This window comes from Puma concolor, chromosome B2, assembly GCF_028749965.1.
Source record: "Puma concolor isolate L17-30 chromosome B2, mPumCon1.1.hap2, whole genome shotgun sequence".
Lineage (NCBI taxonomy): Eukaryota > Metazoa > Chordata > Mammalia > Carnivora > Felidae > Puma > Puma concolor.
Window position 1 is genome coordinate 148,333,812 of NC_141671.1, and position 19,759 is coordinate 148,353,570.

The 19,759-nt window shown below is 40.2% G+C and overlaps 1 protein-coding gene across 1 annotated transcript in view; it reads left to right on the top strand.

Annotated features, from left to right (window-relative positions):
* Positions 1 to 19,759, top strand: part of PACRG (parkin coregulated) — a 509,125-nt gene that overhangs the window by 170,399 nt on the left and 318,967 nt on the right. The gene's annotated exons all lie outside the window — the stretch shown is intronic.

Genomic DNA, 19,759 nt, shown 5'->3' on the forward strand with positions numbered 1-19,759 from the left:
TCAAGTACTCTTGGCCACATGTCGCTATTGGCTGCTATTCTAGACTGTGCAGGTATAGACTGAGAAAGGAGAGTTGTGAACATGCCTTGGAGAATCCCAGAATTTAAAGAATGGGGAGATGCAGAGGACCCTAACACGGAAGTTAAGAGGGATCTTTCTAGATCTCAGCTTGTCCATGAGTGGAGACCAGCATCTTAACGTCTACCTCCCAGAAACCACTTTCTCAAAAGTATGAAACATTTCAGGTCAGGTCTGAGAGATAGTCTCCTTCCATCACTGACCCTGTCCTAGCTCCCAAAACCCGTTTCCATTCTGAGAAAGGGCATCTTCTCTCCAGGTTGCTAGTGAATAGGTGACCGTTCAACCTGAGATTTACCAACTATCTTAATCCATGCAGTACAACATGGTGGCATCCCAATAACAATAACTGTGCACATTTAGTGACATATCCTTTTCTCAGCTGGACCCAGTCTAGCAAGTGAGAATCTGGGAAAAGTATAAGACAATATCACTCCCTTGCTTAGTTCCCTGTGGCTCATTTGCAGCTATTATACCCAAAACCTCATTTGGGTCCCAAGCTATCACCGCAAGAGACCCAAGGTTCATGGAGAGGGAGGGAAAAAGATAGTCAACTAAGCTTCCTTTTGGTCTTTCTTTATCTCTTACTCTTCCCTCTCTCGTTCTACGCTACTTTCTCCTCCTGTTTTGTCTTCTCTTATTTCTTTTGTTTTCTCCTATTCTTTGTTCTTCTTTCCCATTTATTATTCTCTGTATTTTCCATTTCCTGTATTTTATTTTATACTATATACATATATATCACCATTTAACTGTCTTGGAGGAGTAGTTTTTTCAAAAACTATTTTTGGCATAATAAAGAAGACACGTATTTTGGGGGAGTTATTTTCGCTTAGCTGATTCTAACAGGAACTGGAAATGCACGTTTCATGATCTGTTATATTATTGAACACTGTTTTATGTGCTGGGCTTTTATCTTATTTTTATTTAGGCAGTATTTTAAATCCATAATTACATTTAAGTTGTTAATTTGCAAAATTTATCTAGTGCCTGCTGTCAGTCTTTTTCCTCAAATTAAGAACCAGGCTGTAAATTAGTTCATACTGGTAATTATATTTTCTGAAATTATTGAAGCAAACCAAAACTAGAATGTCAAAGTATTTTCTCAAATGAAGCTGCACCAAACCCATAATTTAAGTTTGTTGCTAATTCTAATTGCATATAAACACTTCTTATAGTAGCCATATGATAGATTTCTCTACTTCTGGATCATGGATCTGGAGCGTTGGAATATTACACTTGAAAAGAACCGTCAAGAGCGCATCTTTCAAATACCTCATTTTATAGATATTTATGCTGAAGTTCATAGAGCTGCCCTGATGTGTGCAAGGTCACACAGCAAGTTAGCAGCAGAGGTAGGTTTAGAAGATAAGAAGAGGGAACCCAAACTTGACAGGCCCTACTGTGTTCTAGGCAAGTCAGGGACTAGATACATCCCCCCCACACCACTGGTTCTTGGACTCCTTTTCATTTCCCATGTTCTAGATCTTGCTTCTTTAGTAGGAACTTCTCTATGCTTTCATTCTCTCTCTGTCTTTCTTTCTCTCCCACCATCCCTCCCTCCCTCCCTCTCTCTCCCTCTCTCTCTCTCTCTCTCTCTCACTGAGTCAAGAATGAAGCAAAAATAGTAAGGAGACTACTTCCCTAAGAATTAGGTAAGATCAGAAAGGAATTTATTCCTTTAAAAGCCTTGAAAATAATACCTAAAGATTCTCCCTGCTCAGCTGCCAGCCTGGACTAATCACCAGGACTCTGGGCGGGCCTCATTTCTCATCATTGGCGGACTCAGGTAACTGTTTGTCCCTCTGCCTGGGTTTTGTTTTTGTGGGTTGCTTTGTGGATTTTTTAAAATATCATGAGGTGGTGAAATGTTATGAAGAAAGACAATGACAACAACCATCATTTTATTGCTTTGGCACACAGGACCATTTCTCTCACAAGCCAAGAGAAAGAGTTTTTATTAAACTAACAGGAACTAGAATACACACCATAAAGAATGTTTTAGGAACTCGGGATTTGTTTTTAAATACAACTACATGGACAAATGTACACATTCTTAATGGCTACAGTGAACCTGTGTCTCTTTCAGCCTACGTGTGCGACTGTGTACACATGGAATCTCCCACCTGGTGTCCTCATGTTGTGCAAGCCTTTTAGGTCACCCTCTCTTTTACTATTAAGTAGGGTCGCTTGAGCCCTAATCACATGCACTGTGAGAAATGTAGCAGCTCTTTTTCCTCCTTCCTTTCTCCAGCACCTCCCGGGTTTTACGTGGGGTCATTTAACCTCTTCAGGCTTCCTTTCTCAGACTTTCTGCACAGGATAACCTTTTTCTTTCACCCCCCTAAAGTCCCAGGAACACGAAACTTTTACTGAAGCTTTGGGAAAACATGTGGAGGTTAGAGCACACCACAGGAAAAGGAACTTGAATTAAAATTAAATATTAGACACCAGTCTCCAAAAACTCACCCATGATTCCCTGACATCCAAAGGGAATTTTTTTTTAATTGTTTGCCTGCTATGTGTCCTTCAAGCCTTTTGGATATCTCAACTCTCCTCCAATCTAAAATCCTTTCTTACCCTCTGTGTAGCTGCAGATTTGAATCCCAGTGGCTGCTCTTTTCCCTGTAAAACATCTGAATTATCTGACTCTGAGCTCACACGAGATTAGGCCCCTTTTGCAGAGCCAGAATCGAAGCTTCAATAACCAGTGTCCTGCTGCTTGTCAACTCTTAACACCAAAAAATATAAAATAATTAATAAATAAATAAATAAATAAATAAATAAATCGATCCATCCATCCCTTGGAACTTTAAAATTATAATTTGTTTTTTAACATGATCAAATTACTAGGCAGATTTCTTTAGTTAACGGAGGGGGTGGTGCTGGGGAGGGATAGAAAGAGTTATTCTCCCCTCACACCAGAGAGCATTGTTTACAGTTTGGAAAAATTATCAGCCAATACCACTCTCAATATCACTGTCCACTCTTGATCTCTGCTTCAAGGAGACAACATGAAACAAGGTATATGTATCACCTACTCTCTTCACTTTCCATCCATTTTCCCCTCTTTATCTGGATATTTTGTACTGACCAGTTTTCCCATTTGTTAGTCATCTGTTCAGGATGGCTAATCAGCTCCTAAACCTACCTATTAAAGTCCTAACTTCAAATTATAGTGGTGTTTTTCAGGTCTAGAATTTCCATATGATTATTTGTATATGTTCTAGTTCTTTGATCAAATTCTTCACATTCTCCTCTCTTTTGTACATACTAAGTATAATAACTTAAAGTCCTTGTCTGACAATGATATCTAGTTCACCTCTCAATCAATTTTAGTCTTGCCTTTCAGGCATCGGGTCCCAGTGCTGGCATGACTGGTAGTAATATTTGATCAACTGCCCAATTTGAGTATGAAAGTTTTGAGGCTCTGGATATTTTCTCCAGAGATATTATACACTTTTAAGTGGCAAATAATGTATGGACAGATCCATACACTAGGCAGAACCTCAATCAGATTCTTCGGGGCTGTGATTTAAACTTCGTGAAGGCTGTTCTGTTTCCAGTTCCATTTACTCCTAGAGCTTAGCTCTTGGGATGGTTCACCCGAAAGACCAGGGCCTCTACTTGTCATCCTTCTTTTGCTAGACCCTGCGCCCTTCACATCTCCAGCATTGCTGTAATGTTTACATTTATACTTAGATTTTTAGCCTCTTAACAAACTGTGTGCATGGTGTCTAGGCCTATATCCTGGGAAGGTGGAGCTGAGAATATGGCAAATGCCTCAAGGGGAAAGTGCATGAGATCTTGGGCTCACTTGCCCGTGCTTCCCTTTTCTCCAGAATTTTGGAACTGCACGTCCTACTTGCCAAAACAGCCTGAATTCCAATATTTTCCCCCAACCCAGCAGACAACTGGTAGAAGCTCTAGGCCACTGCTCTGTGTTCAGTCTCTATGCCCTGAGAAGTGAATTGGAATATCTCTCAAGGAAGAGAATCATTGGTGAATGTAGGCATTTTCTTTCTTTCTGGAATCTGGCCACTCAAGTCCTAGATGCCTCAGGTACTGTCTGATGCCTTCAAACAGCTTGTTTTACCATTTTATATAAACGTTGTATTGGTTTTGAGTAGCAGGGTTAATTTGATATGATACCCAGAAGTGAAAACCCTTTCATATTAATTAAGTTCTTTCTGCTTGCCTCTAGTCTTCTTGCCCTAAATACACAGAATAACATAGTTCTGAAACCTCAGTTTGCTAAGCCACTAACCTCTTTTTTTTTTTTTCTTGGTGAGAAGTATTCAGGGAGATTAATGCAAATATAATCCCTGTATATATGCCTGTCTTTTATATTCTGTCATTCTCCTGCCCTTGGAAATGTTTACACTGGTCTTGCAGAAATTTGAATTTCTCTTGTCAGTATTAACAGTTTTTACCATTTTACTGCTTAACATCTTAGTTTGAACATATTTTTAAAAATTAGAGCTTATAGATTCATGACAAAACCTCCTTATGTTTTTAACCATTCATGTCTCCCCACTAATCCTTAATTTTGTGTATATGGGTGTTTGCAGATCACAGTGAACATACCATAGGAATACTCTACAACACCTTGGCCACAGCACTTGAGATGAACTAGAGTTCCATCAGCAAATGAAAGGATCCTACTCTGCTAATAATACTGTGTCAAATTCTTGGTCCATAATGGATGGAGAGCCCCAAGTAACTTGTCACTTCATTTTTCCTCCTTGCCTTGAACATAGTCATTTAAATTTCTGTTAAAACAAGTATATATAAATGTGTTAGAAGAAGCATAAAAGCTCAAACTTCAGAATAACCTTACTCTTGAAAGAAGATTTGGTATATATATATATATATATATATATATATATATATATATATATATACACACACACACTTAAAAAATACTGTTGTTTATGGTTTTTTTAAATGAGGTATAACTTACATATAACATTTATATTCTTACATATAACATACATTTGTTTCCAGTGTGCAACATAATGATTGGATATTTGTATATACTGCAAAATGAGTACCATGATGTCTAGTTACCATCTATCACCATATAGAGTTACAAAATTATTTTTTCTCTTGATGAGAACTTTTCAGATTTACCCTCTTGGCCACTTTCAAGTATGCACTAGAATGTTATTGACTATAGTAACCATGCTGTGCATTACACCCCATGACTTATTTCTTTTATAACTAACTGGAAGTTTGATGTCCATTGTTGGATGAATGGGTAAAGATTATGTGGTATACATATATTACAAGATATTATATACATACATAGCAGAAGACTCCTGCTTAGTCATAAAAAAAGAATGACATTTTGCCGTCTGCAACAACATGGATGGGACTTGATGGTATTATGCTAGGTAAAATAAGTCACACAAAGACAAATATCATTTGATCTTACTTATATATGGAATCTAAAAAACAAAACAAAACAAAACAGAGATAGAACTGAATGGCAGTTACCCATGGGGGGAGTAAAGTAGAGGGGGATGGGCAAAGTAGGTGAAGGGGGTCAGGAGACACAAATTGCTAGTTACATTATAAATAGGTCATGGGAATGTTTATATATATATATATATATATATATATATATATATATATATATATATATATATATATATAAATTAAGAAGCTTTAGGGCTTCTGGGTGGCTCAGTCAGTTAAAGCATCTGACTCTTGATGTTAGCTCAGGTCATGATCTCACGCTTTGTACGATCAAGACCCACGTGGAGCTCTGCCCTGACAGTGCAGAGCCTGCTTAGGATTCTCTCTCTCTGCCCCTCCCCCACTTGTGCGCATGCATGCACGTGCCTGTCTTTGCGCTTTCTCAAAATAAACATAAAAAATTAAGAAGTTGTAGTATCCATCTGTATGAAAACAATCATTTTGATTTCTGTTTTTTCGTTGAACGGTTTTCTTTCTGTGATTTGAGTTTTCCTAATAGGAGATACAATTGTGGGAAAATAATTATTAAACATGAGTGAGCAGATTGTATTTTGTACAGGGAATCGCATGCCTCCTCTTTCCCAAATTAAAAACGCACTAGGTTTGGAAACATCTTCATTATTCAGTTTTTTCTCATTATTTTAAGACACAATCTTTTCTAATATATTTGTCCTTTATGAATAAATTAAAGGAAAAATACCACAAATATCTCATTATTCCTGGATTTAATCCATTATTCCTGATTTTTTTTAAGTTTGTAAAATATATATGGGAAAGCATTCAATATAAGCACTCCAGACATTCTTCAAGTGTGGAAAAGGCTAACAGATAAAAAGAGAAACCCAGACAGAGTAAGGAAGACAAGCCACTAGGTGGAAATAAATAAAATTGCTTCAGCTCATGGAGAAAACAAGTAAATAAACAGTGGGTGAGCAATATACAGCTTTTAAATTTATATAAGAAAAAGAAATTCAAGCTGGAACAGATGGCATGTTTAATTTTTCCCTGAATAGATGAGATGATGGATTTTGTCCTCTTGAAGAGAAATTGAATCTTTCATGTAACAGTGATAGCTGGTGGTGTTGATTTCCCCTGTAAGCTGGGTGGCATTTATTTATATTCTAATTTGTTTAACCCCAATTCATCAGTTACTGGGTTGCAAACATTCCAGAGATAACAATTCAGTATTCTTTCAATGGACAGTTTTTAAAAAACAAGTCTGTTCAGCCTCTTGCCCATGTAGCCTCCCCAGAACTAGCAAGAGAGGTGGGAGATTTCTCCAGCAGGTAAACAGGTTTCCGGCCTCAACCCCCAACCATTTTTGCTTTGAGAGTCCCAAGAATTCTACTCTGCTTTCTAGGTTTCTGCTGATAATTCCTTGGAGAGAAATACTCTGTGCATTTCACAAGCCTGCGAATGAGATCTGTTGTTAAGCGAGTGTCAGTATAGCACCCCCATAGCAGAACCTAAAGACATGGGGGTGATGATTTGTTTTCTGTGTTCTGCTGAGAATCCTTAAAGATGGAGAATATTCTCCAATAAATGATCTCTTCCCTTTGTATGTTATGAGAAACTGTTAGTTACTAACCTTGTCTCTTATTATAGGACAGTGCTAAGGGGAAAATCATTTTTAAAAATTACACAGTACAGTTCAGTTGTAGGTCATGAAATGGTTTGAACTTTTTATATCCAATTTTTTGCCTTCAGCAGCTCAAGTATTCAAACATGAGAACCCCTTGCTGCTATCCAGCTTACTGAATTTTCATAATATAACCTTTCCTCTTTAATGCAAAATATCCTAAAAAAAACTCTTCTATCAGAAACCACTTTAAAGAAACCTAAGGAATTGGGGTGGTTCAACAGATAAATAGCAGTGTTCCCCGTGGGGAGTGAGTCCACATATCTTGATCGTATCTCTTAAGTCTCTTGTGAACAGAGTCCAGAATACTGAACTGTATGAATAATTCCACTGTTCAGCATGATTGATAGTCTTGGCTCAAGAGAGTCCCAGAGTTGAACTAACAACCACACTAAATTGTATCGCATCTTTAAAGGAGATAGTGCTGTTTAGCGAGGGCCCAGTCACACGAGAGGGTCATGACAAGGAACACACCCACCTGTAGCCTGTGACCGGCTAGAGGATGCTTTCCAGCTCCACTCCTGGGCTCATCTCGGAACTCCTGGGCTCATCTCGGAACCACGCTGTGTAGCTGCAATTGCAACAGATGATTTATATCCTTCTCTGGGGCTGCTTCTGGCTTTGACATTTTTGCATGCGATACTATATCTACTGATAAATACGTGAATTTTTCTTGCTAAATAATTTGTCTCTAGCAATGATAAGGAATACCTGTATTTTAAATACGTAAGAATATTCCTATGACTGTAGTCCATGTGCATTCTTTGGCATCCAAAAATTCATTGCATTGATTTACCGGCTATTTAGCTATTAAAAAAAAATTATAGGGGCACTTAGGTGGCTCAGTTGGTTAAGTGTCCGACTTCGGCTCAGGTCATGATCTCGTGGTTCATGGGTTCAAGCCCCGCATTGGGCTCTGTGCTGACAGCTCGAATTCTATGTCTGCCTCTCTCTCTGCCCCTCCCCAGCTCACACTCTATCTCTCTCCCTCTCAAAAATAAAATAAAACATTAAAAACAAAAAGAAAAAGAAGTTTAAACATAGATAGTGATGAAAGCTAGGAAATCCAGTGGGGTTTACTGCTTTAATTTAAAGAACCAGGAGTGTCATCGCTGCACTGAAAATATACTTTCCTTGTAACCTATATTTAATGAATTATGTTTTTGCCTTTTAGATTCTATGGTAACAGTAGCTAAGGAGGGGCTCCAACAGAAAAAATGCAGTAAGTATAGCTTTAGCAAACAACATCACTTTAATACTTTTGAATTCTTATTAAGCTTTTGCTGAATGACGTCTCAAAATTTCCAGGCTTACTTAAATTCCTTACCTGATACAGAAAGAGCTTATTTTGAATGTATGGTACATAGATGAATCAGTGGAAGAAAAATAATTTAAAAGATTATAAAATAATTATTCTTTTTTTGTTAAGTTTATTTATTCAGAAAGAGGGAGGGGGGGGGAGAGAGATTTCCAAACAGGCTCCAAACTGTCAATGCAGAGCCCAATTCTGGGCTCAAACTCACAAACCATGAGATCATGACTTGAGCTGGAATCAAGAGTCAGACAGACGCTTAACCGTCTGAGCCACCCAGGCTCTCCTATAAAATAATTATTCTTAAATAAAATGAACTTTTTTTTTTCTGAAATGTAACTTAAAGCAATGACTTTTATTTAGTAAAAATAGAAAATGTAAGGTAAATTGCTCCTCAGAATGTTAGGGTTTAAATGTCCTTGAGATTATTCTCTGTCAAGCTAACATATCAGATAGTGGTGATTTTCCTCTGGAAATGTCTAGGACTGCAGTATTACTTGACTGACAAAGCTTTTTCTCCTTCTCTCTCTCTGTCTCTCTTTATTGTTCCACTACCAGATGTCAATCATCCATGATTAAACAGGAGAGATTGGTGGAGCATTCTATTTTCAGGCATAAATTCACTTTTTCACTAACTCTGTAGACTTTATGGTGCATCTATAGGCTGTAGTTTTGTTTTGCCTCTACACACAGGCAAAAAAAAAACACCACACAACAACAAAGAACCCAGAAATTGAAAATAATTTTGAACTTTTTTTTTTTAACATTTATTTATTTTTGAGACAGAGAGAGACAGAGCATGAGCAGGGGAGGGTCAGAGAGAGAGGGAGACACAGAATCCGAAACAGGCTCCAGGCTCTGAGCTGTCGGCACAGAGCCTGACGCGGGGCTCAAACTCACAGACTGCGAGATCATGACCTGAGCCAAAGTCGGCCGCCCAACTGACTGAGCCACCCAGGCGCCCCAGAAAATAATTAATGAACTTTTTGATACTACCCTTAAAAATTCTATTAATGATGAAGATTAATAAAGGGGAAATGTTGGGGCGCCTGGGTGGCGCAGTCGGTTAAGCGTCCGACTTCAGCCAGGTCACGATCTCACCGTCTGTGAGTTCGAGCCCCGCGTCGGGCTCTGGGCTGATGGCTCAGAGCCTGGAGCCTGTTTCTGATTCTGTGTCTCCCTCTCTCTCTGCCCCTCCCCTGTTCATGCTCTGTCTCTCTCTGTCCCAAAAATAAATAAAAAAAAACGTTGAAAAAAAAAAATTAAAAAAAAAAAAATACTAAAGGGGAAATGTTGCTGTAGAATATGAATTTTTATTTTAAAAAGTTATAGGAGAACTAACTAGCTGTAACCTCACTATTTTTCACCTAGTTTTAATTAACTAATTGAAAAATAAATAAAACCATATGAAATAATAATTACTTTCCCTGCGTATAAGTGTATTAAAGAGGGACATTCATCTTGGAAAAATGTGCTTGCGCATCGTATATGATAGTATAATCTAGAAAGTTAGAGGTTGATTAAGGGTTTCATTTTGCACATGTTGCTACTAAACTTCTCGAAGCACTGATCTGTTATAATGTATTTTAAATTAATTTTTCCACTGTACTAGAACGAGAAGGATGGCTTGGGTACTTAATTGTCACACTAATGAAGCAGGCTTTGGTGAAACCCCTGACCTTTATGTTCAACACGAGAAACATAGGTAGTGTGTAGAAGATTATCTCCATCTTCCTTTTCCTAGGCTTATAGGCTGGGAAAAAGCTACAAAATGTCCTGATTTTTAAAAAAATAACCCTGAGTTTCTCAGTTTAGAAATGATCACACCAAATATTAAACATGATTTCTGTAATTGTGCAAACTTTTAGCCTCAGACACTACATCATCACAGCACTGTTTCTGGTATCCGTGCTACAATAATGTTTCCCACTAATTAATGTGGAGTGATTTTCTTCACTGCCTTATTAGCATTCATTCATTAACTGAACACGTTTTGAAGCTTACCATGTATTAGGCTTTGTGCTGAAATGAATGGAGCTGTATGGGTGAATGAAAATCTTATGTCAAAGAAATTATTAAAAAATAAATCTTGTGTCAAGTAGCTTATAGGTGAGTACAGGAAGGTAGCAGGAGTTATCAAGTAAATGCAGTACTTTAGCAAGTGTATTTTCTGACCCTTAATCCTGCAAATTGGTTCTTATAGTACTTTGTAGAGATAATTGTTGACGACTCATATCACAGCTGCTTTTGCCTTTTCATAAGTTAAGGATTAACCTGATGTTACTAATTGAGAACACTGGCAAAACATGACCTTACGATGGTAATTAACCCATCATGACGAGTCACATAGGGACCAACAGCACCCGCTATTGTTGGGTCACTAGAAATATGCCAGCTTTGATGTAAACATAACCAATAATCCTTATTCCATGTTCTACTACCTAGCCTTAAAAGTCAAATTTATTTATTTATTTCTATTTAAAATTTTCTTTAAATGTTTATTTATTTTTGAGAGAGTGAGAGAGAGACAGAGCATGAGCGGGGGAGGGACAGAGAGAGAGAGGGAGACACAGAATCCGAAGCAGGCTCCAGACTCTGACCTGTCAGCACAGAGCCTGAAGTGGAACTCGAACTCATGAACCATGAGCTCATGACCTGAACCAAAGTCGTACACTTAGCTGACCGAGCCACCCACGTACCCCCAAAATCAAATTATTTTGGCATTACCTATAGTCTTTCACACTTGAGGAAAGAGTACCACAGATCAATGAAATCAAGAGAAAAGAAAAGGAACAAGGAAAAACAAAATGGGCAGTTGGCTGAGTGGGTAAGGTCACTGAGTTCACACGCAGGGATAAAGGGAAAGTATTTCAAATTGCCTCAGCAGACTGGAAACCTGCTTTAATATTCCATTTACATTTCCTGGGAATACGTAGAAATGACACGTTATTTATATACAATACTGCGCCTGTCACAAAGCTCCAAGATTCACTGCAGAGCATCCTTCTGAGTCTGAGCAGAGGTGGGAGGTGAGGGTACAGTCAGAACACATGTGTGGGGTCCAGTTGCAACCACGCCCCGCCTTTTCCCCCCCTGCACATGATCCATACTCTTTCCACTTCCTTCCCGGGCTTTTCCTCTGGCAGGCTGATGACAGTATGGTGTGTGCAGACGCCCAGTGTGGACAGACGAGCCGGGCTCCGTGAGGGAGGCAGAGAAAGCCCGACCAACATCACAGCTCTGCTCTCTAACTGATGCCCCTTTGCTGTGAGCGCAAGGACAACACATTCATGGTGGCTCTGGCTCTAGTCCACTACTCGGACCATTGGCGTCTCATGTTAAAGCTTAAGACAGGGTGGATGACGATGCCGGTGAAATAGCCGGGAATATTACGTGGTGCAAAACTGAGGATCAGAGTAAACAATAACATTCAATTTTAGGGAAAGGCATAAACCCTTGAGACAGTCAGGGGAACCACATCACGATCTGCTCAGCATGAGATTCCCAGTGCGTGGGGATCATTCTCTTTCATCAGCATGTTCTTATCAGTATTTTGTGATATTTCCCTTTTAGCCACCCTAAATTGTCAAATTACTCTTAACCAGCTCCACATGATAAATGGCACTGTCACCCTTTACCAGGTTATTAGTGTAAAATGTCCGTCAGTCCAGTGTCACCGTGTTGGCTTCCCGGAGCCACCATGACAATGGAGGTTTATCATCTCACAGTCCTGGTGGCCAGAAATTTGACATCAAGGTGTCTGCAGGGCCATGGTCCCTCTGAAGCCCCCAGGGGAGGATCCGTCCTGGCCTCTTTCAGTGTCTGTAGCCCCTAGAGGTTCCTCGGCTTTGCAGCATCTCCCCAGTCCTCACATGGCGTTCTCATGTCTCTTCCTGTGGTCCTTCTCCCTTGTGTGTTCATCTCTGTACCTGAACTTCCCCTTTGTATAAGGACACCAGTCATATCGAATTAGGACCTGTGCTTTTACAACCTCCTCTTAACTAACATACGCAAAGGCTAGTTCCAAATCACGTCGCATTTAGAGGTCCTGAGGAGGTAGAACTTAACTCATAGTAGTTGTTCAAGTTGTTCAAGTTCATGTACTTCTTTTTACCACCAGTAAAGGTTTATCACATTTTTAAAAATGCTTATTTATTTTTGAGAGAGAAAGCACACGTGCACAAGTGGGGGAGGGATAGACAGAGGGGGACAGAGGATCCAAAGCAGGCTCTGTGCTGACAGCAGAGAGCCCAATGTGCGGCTCGAATTCACGAACCGTGAGATCATGACCTGAGCCAAAGTCAGACACTTAACCGACTGAATGACCTAGATGCCCAGTTTATCACATTTTTAATGTGGATTTCAAGTAGATGTGAGGTGATGCTTTAGAAACACAACCATATAACTTTTCTCAGTGAAAGGTAAAAACGAAAAAGAAAACACAAGCAAATACAAGAACCAATGACTTCAAGGTAGGCTCTGCTGTTGGACAGACTTGGGTTTTAATCTTATTTCTGTTAGTCACTAGCAGTGTGGCATTGGGGTTAGCCTTTCTCTGAGTCTCAGTGTCCTCATCTGTAAAATGGGAGTACTGGTCCTCACCCTGTAAAAGAAATTAAGGAATTACTTGAGGGAATTAAGTTACTTGATCCAAGTTAAATACTTAGCACAGTGTCTTGTACATAGTACTCTATTAGTGTTATGATTATTGACACCTATTATCTCTTTATTTCTAGCAAAATCTTAGTAGAATGTTAAGATGTGCCCTATGATATGCTCATTCTTATGCTTCCTCTTTTCTCCCCTGTAAATGGAGGGCGTTACAGTCTGCTCACTAGGGGTAAGCAAACCTGAACCTCACCTTGTTACCTGTCACCCTTCCCTCAGTGCTGGTAGGCTTACTTGTGAATAGACTGAAACTAGAAGGCTGGGCAGACTCGCTAAGTGAGCACTGCAGGGCCGAGTGTAGAGGAGCCCGGATGTCAGAAAAGCCAAGGACAGAGGAAGCAGGTGTGGGAAATGGCATTAGGTGCCCTAAGGTGACAAGAGATGGAGAATCCAAGGGATCAGAAACAGGCATCCAGCAGTCCCTGTTACCAGGTACAGTGTGAAGAGCCTGTTGTGTGTGGAGGCTCCGGGCCCAGAGGTGCATACAAGACGTAACTGGTGGAAATTAAAGCCATTTAGTTGTAGGCATAATTGAGCATGGATACGGCTGGAGACAGACATTCTCAGAGAGGCTTATAAGCATCACCAGAAAAGGTGCTGCTTATTATCAAACATCACCTGCCCAAGCCATGAAATTTGAGAAAGGATCACCTCTATGATTTGATCTCGGGAACATTATACGGATCCAAAGAGACTCACCAATCCTTTCCTACCACTTAATTGGTGTCCTCAACTTCTAAACATTCTAAATAATTAATGCTGGTTGATATTCTAAAACTACCCTTATAGAAAGGGAAAACCCTTCAATCTGTTGCTCATCATGGATACCAGTTATGAGTTTGCATTATTGAAGCACAAGTTTTGACAGGGAATAGAAGCGTGGGGGATGTGGCATCTAAATTAGGAGCAGTCCCAGTGCAGAGGTGTCCATGTATCCTCTACTCCACCTTCTGACCACAGGCAATGCAACCAGAAGATCAGGGACAGAGTTCTGCTCCCTTCGTGGAGCCATAAAAATCATGTTACAAATGTTGCTTATGTTCTTAGGTAGCATACAGAAGCCATAATAACTACTTGTGCATAATAAACATAATACATTTACAGCAGAAACAACAGCAGCAAAAAACAGGCTTGTCAAAGGTTCAGTAACCTCCTTCCATCACTCTGTACGAATGTCACTTAATTAAGTAACTTGATCACTGCCATACGGAACTAAGTTCCCATGTTTGTAATAGGTGAATCTGTCAGCGTCATGTGTGTTTCTTAAGGTGAAGGGGCATTATGTTTGTTTTTTTTTTCCTTTGGGTCTTATTTGTATTTCATCGTGTACTTATCTTTTTGTCCATCATCCATATAAAAGAGGGTCATTTGAAAAGGTTTTGTTTTTGAAATCAAGAAGCCCAGAACTTTTGTTTTCTCTTTTGAGTCAGGAGAAAGTGGAATTTACTTTAATCATGAAGAATGTATATCAAGCCACAATCTCAGTAAACACATATACAAATATAAATGAGCTGGAAGTAGATGCCCAATCATTTGCTGAAGAAATCAGCCGTATATATCATTTAGGGTGTGAGGAAAGGCAGGATGAAATTTACTTGGAACTCTTATGGATGATACTTACATTTCACTATTAAAGGTATCGAAAATTTTGTGCTAATGGTATGAAACATGCTATAGTGAGGATGGGAAGCCATTGAGATCCTGAGGATAATCAGAGTTTTCACTGAATGAATCACTGAAATTGCTGAATTGCTTAAATTTCACCCAGATATTTTCCAGAAATTTAAGCAAAGAAAATAAATTAGCAACAATGGCCACTCACTAGACCAGTGTGGTCCACACAGTGGATGGAGCTCTGGAGGCAGTGTTCTGCAAATCTAGCTAGCAAAAGATTTTAAAAACCATGCTAGCCTTAACATTAGCTCTGTTTTATGAAAAAGAATGAATTTCAAATATTAATATCCCATATTAATATTTAAATATTCATTTAAAAACCCATTTTTAAAATAGCTCAGTTAAGGATTTTTTACAACATTTCTCATTTGTATGACAGACTATTGCCCACAGTGGCTCATACATAATTCTTAAAATGAAAACGGTGAGATTTCCAAGCACACCTGATGCATGTTTATGTGTTCATACTTCAAGAGGAATTGCATTTGCTAGGTCTTCTGAGTGGTATGAACTATGGATCGTCATTTTTGTTGTAGCATCTGCCCTGATAATCCATAGTCAAATGGGTTTGTTTTTTGCTTTTAAAATTAATTTATTCACTTGGCAAATATTTATTGAGTACCTACAGTTGATGGGCATTGCCTTGACCTGGGGTTCAGCAATAAACTAGCCAAAATCCTTTGTTTCTGGAGCTTAGGGATGTGGAGGCTGACAGTCTATAAAATGTGTAAGTGTGTTATGGTGCACATTGGAAGGCAATACAGTACCACCTTGGATTGCCAGTAACTTGTACTGCAAGGGTTCTGCAAGACGAGCAGACATTTCTAATAAATTTTAACTTGATAAATGAGCTATGTCTTGCAATATGAGTGGTACATGACACCGGACATCACATGATCACAACTGAGCCAATGGTTCTTGAACTTTTACTTTGATATACAAGTGCCTTGTGTCACAAGCATGTTTCCGGAAGAAATTATGCTTACAAACCAAGGTTTTACATGGCTGCTAAAAGATCAATCAGGAAAGTGGGGTAAGGAGTGAAGAGTTGAGGAGAGTGCATGCTAGCATAACTAGAGGGATGAGGGACCATACCCCTGAGAAGTTGACATTTGAGCACACAGAGGAAGGTCTGGCATGTTCCATGAAGAGCACCGAGGCCAGTGCCGCTGGTGGGGAGTCAGGTCGGAGACAACAGCACGGTCATGTCAGCAAGGTCACCGAGCAAGCTTCTTTAGACCTCCAAGGCCATTGTAAGGACTTTGGCTTTTGCCTGGGGGTGATTAGGGAAGAGAGTGGAGCATCTGAATGGAGGAATAACATGATCTGGCTCACGTTTTAGACAGACCCGTCTGGCTGCTGTGTTGAGAAGAGAAATGGAGTCAGTTGGGAGGTGGGCACAATCACACAGGAGAAACATAATGCTGGCTTGGACTAGCACGGGAATGGGGGCAGATGGTGGGAGGTGGCTGGGTCCTGCCATGTGGCTGTTCCGACAGGATGAAGGAACTGAGAACCCTTCACATACGCACCTGGCCTGGCTACAACTGTCCAAGCTCACAACAGTCCCGTGAGTTTATAACATACCCTGTCCCGTTACACTGTCTGATGTACCTCCACACCAGGAACCAGTGCTCAGTAAACTCCAGGGACATTTCAGCTCTGTGGCTATCACCCAGAACGCTCCACCACCCCATGTACCTGCTTTCAAACCCTTGAGCTCTGTGAGTGGATTCAACAGCCAAACTTCGCTGGCTGTTTTCTGGCCTTCTGTGTTCACAGGGCATCCTGCCAGGCTCAGGGACCCTCACCTCCACCAGGTGGGTAGGTTGCTACAGTTTGCTCCTGGAGGCTACTGGGGCTGTGTGAGGACGGTTAAAGGTTTGGGAAAACCGGAGAGCAGAGGCAGCCAAATGTAGCTGTCCAAAGAGTTGGGCCAAAACTGGGAGTTCAGGCTTTAGGCTAAGAAGCTGAGAGAGAAAAAAAATGATACAGTCAGGAAGTAAGAGCCAATGAGGGAAGGAATCAAGCAACTCAGGAGCAATTTCTATGAATGTAGCTGGAGTGCGGGGGGCTGGCTTGTATTGGCCACTGGTGGCCTAGTGCATGGCGGTGGGGGAAGGGGCAGGTCAGACTGCGTTACAGCCTGGCCCTGTCCCCATGTGTTGGATTTTATCATCGAATTTATTTGCTCCCCTGGGTCCCTGCCTTTAGTCTAACACCCTTCCGGCCAGACCTACCTCCAAGCTGAAATGATCCATCTAAGCTGAGAGCCTGACTGCAAATTCCCTTAAAATTCTTACAGGACTCTCACTTTCTTACAAGTCAAAGCCAAATTCCTTTGTGCGTCCCAGGATGTGTGTGCACTGGCCCCTGCCTTCTTCTCAGTCTTAGCTCCCACTGTGTCCCTGAGCACCTTCTATGCTCCAACCATCACATTTCTTTCAGTTCCTGAACCAACGTGATCTGCTCCTTTGCTTATAGTCCTGTTCATCCTTGAATTCCCTTTCTTCTTCTGTGTGTGAAGACGTGCCCATGTGAACACCTGCCCATTCTTGTGCCCAGGCTCAGGGCCAGTGGCCCTCTTCTGTGAATGCTTTTCTGGCCATACCCTGTTTAATGCTCTGTCTCCTGTGGTCCTCACTTCACCCTGGACCCCTTCTCTCCATCCTCTGCAAAATGTTAGTGATTCTATCCACCTCTGTGCCCTGCTCCCCTTAGCAAGCTGTAAGCCCCACTGAAGGCAGAGACCATGTTTTAGCCATGCTTGCAGCCCCCGTGCCTAACATTTGTGAGCATGTATAAATATTTTAAGGTGAAGGAGTGCGTGAATTTATTTTTCTGAGGAAGTTACTGATGTCACTCTCTCCTCTGAAGGCATGGCTAACAGAGTTGGACTGTATGGTTAATATTTGTGCCCAGGAGGCAAAGGACAGTCACTGGGGACAAGGTGGACAGCAACACCTGCACCAAATTGCTGACTATGAACATGCCTACGCTCGGGATCATTTTGAAAGCGAAACTGCCTTCAGTGGATCCTGTTTGCCTCAGCTCACAGTTAAGGGGCTTTGGTTAGAAGACCCCTAGGGTCCCTCTGAGGGCTAATGTTCTATATTTATAGAACTGTGTTAGTTTCGTGATACCAGTTTGATACACAAAATGAAGATGTCTCTGGGAGTATTGGATAAAAGTCAAATTGGGGGAATCCATAGTCATAAAAAGAACGGCAGTTTTTCTGTAATGAACTGCTTATAAAAACCAGGAAGATGCTTATTAGGGCAGCTGAAGATAGGTGGGGGAATTCAAAGTATGAAAGATCACACTTGTTTAGGGAATGTCATTTTTAAGAACTCATTCTATGTAACAAAAGATTCTCCAAGAGGTGATTATATCAGTTATTAAGAGACGTTCTTGTCTTGAGTGTGCAAATATCAAAGCGTGGAATTTCTAATCTCTCATTATGTGATCCAACAATTGTAAGGTGCCAGTGAGACTCTCATGGATCACAAATGTATTGTGTGAAATGTTTAGCTCAAAATAATATGAACATAGTGACATGGAGTGTAACAGAAATACTTAAAATTAACATTTAAATGTGTATACATAAATATATGTATATATATAGATGTTGACATGTGTAAATAATGATGTATATATACACACATCTTTTTGAGGGCCTTGAATACTTTTTACTGGCCTTGAAATTCACCAGTCCCAGGAGTGTGCTCAATATTACGGAACTCTATTCAGACCTGTGTATTTTCAGCATATTTATTTTCCAACTATATTTCATTGCAGTTGTAATATGTCAGTTATATCATGAGTTGAAACTATGTACCCAGTCACCTTTATAGCACTATTTCAACTTAGATAGTAATTCCCTTGGGGAAAAGACTCTTGTCTTACATTATCTTTGTCAACCCATAGAGACTGGTGAGATATTTTGCCAGGAGGAGCTGGAACTCAATAAATATTTATTCAACGAACTGTTGGAAAATGAATAAGTAAACACAACAGAAATTTACTAGCAGACTGGTAATTTTGGAACACAAGTCAGCGAACGCAGGAGCTCTCACTTTTTACGGTAGTTAAAATCCTGGACTGTAGAGTCAGACCTGATTTCACATCCCAGCTCTGCCATCTACAAGCTAAATAACTTTGAGCAAATTACTTAATATCATTAAAGCTCAGTTTTCTTATCTATAAAACAAATGAGTTTTTCTGAAGGTAAAATGAGATAATGCTCATTAGCAAAATTTTCAGCACACAGTAAACTGTGGCTACTTTTAGCTATTTTTATGAAAAGTAATAATCACAAAAAATATTACATTAATGAAACTATATAGACTGCTTTTTTTTTGCTAATCCTTGGCATTTGCACTGAAAGATGTAGAGTTGGGAACAGAAGATCTAAATTCCTTAGGGGAACATTCCAGAGCAGTGTGTAGCCAAAGAAGAGTGCAAGAAGAGTTTGGAGCAATCAACAGATATCCTGGACATCTGAGGATTCCCAGGCAGGTTGGTTGCATGGAGCTTTTCACTTGGATTTGAATACATTAGGACAAAACTGAGTTCTTGGAAGAGGGAAGCCATGGCTAATGTCATATGTAGAAAAGTAACTTGGTCGTGTGCATTAAGGAATAAGTGAACAGGGGCGCCTGGGTAGCTCAGTCGGTTAAGCATCCGACTTCAGCTCAGGTCATGATCACATGGTTCGTGGGTTCGAGTCCTGTGTTGGGCTCTGTGCTGACAGCTCGGAGACTGGAGCCTGCTTCAGATTCTGTGTCTCCCTCTGTCTCTGCCCCTCCCCTGATCACGCTCTGTCTCTCTCTGTCTCTCAAAAATAAATAAATGTAAAAAAAAATTTTAAAAGGGAATAAGTGAACAGAAGGCAGTTTTTCAAGCAAGGC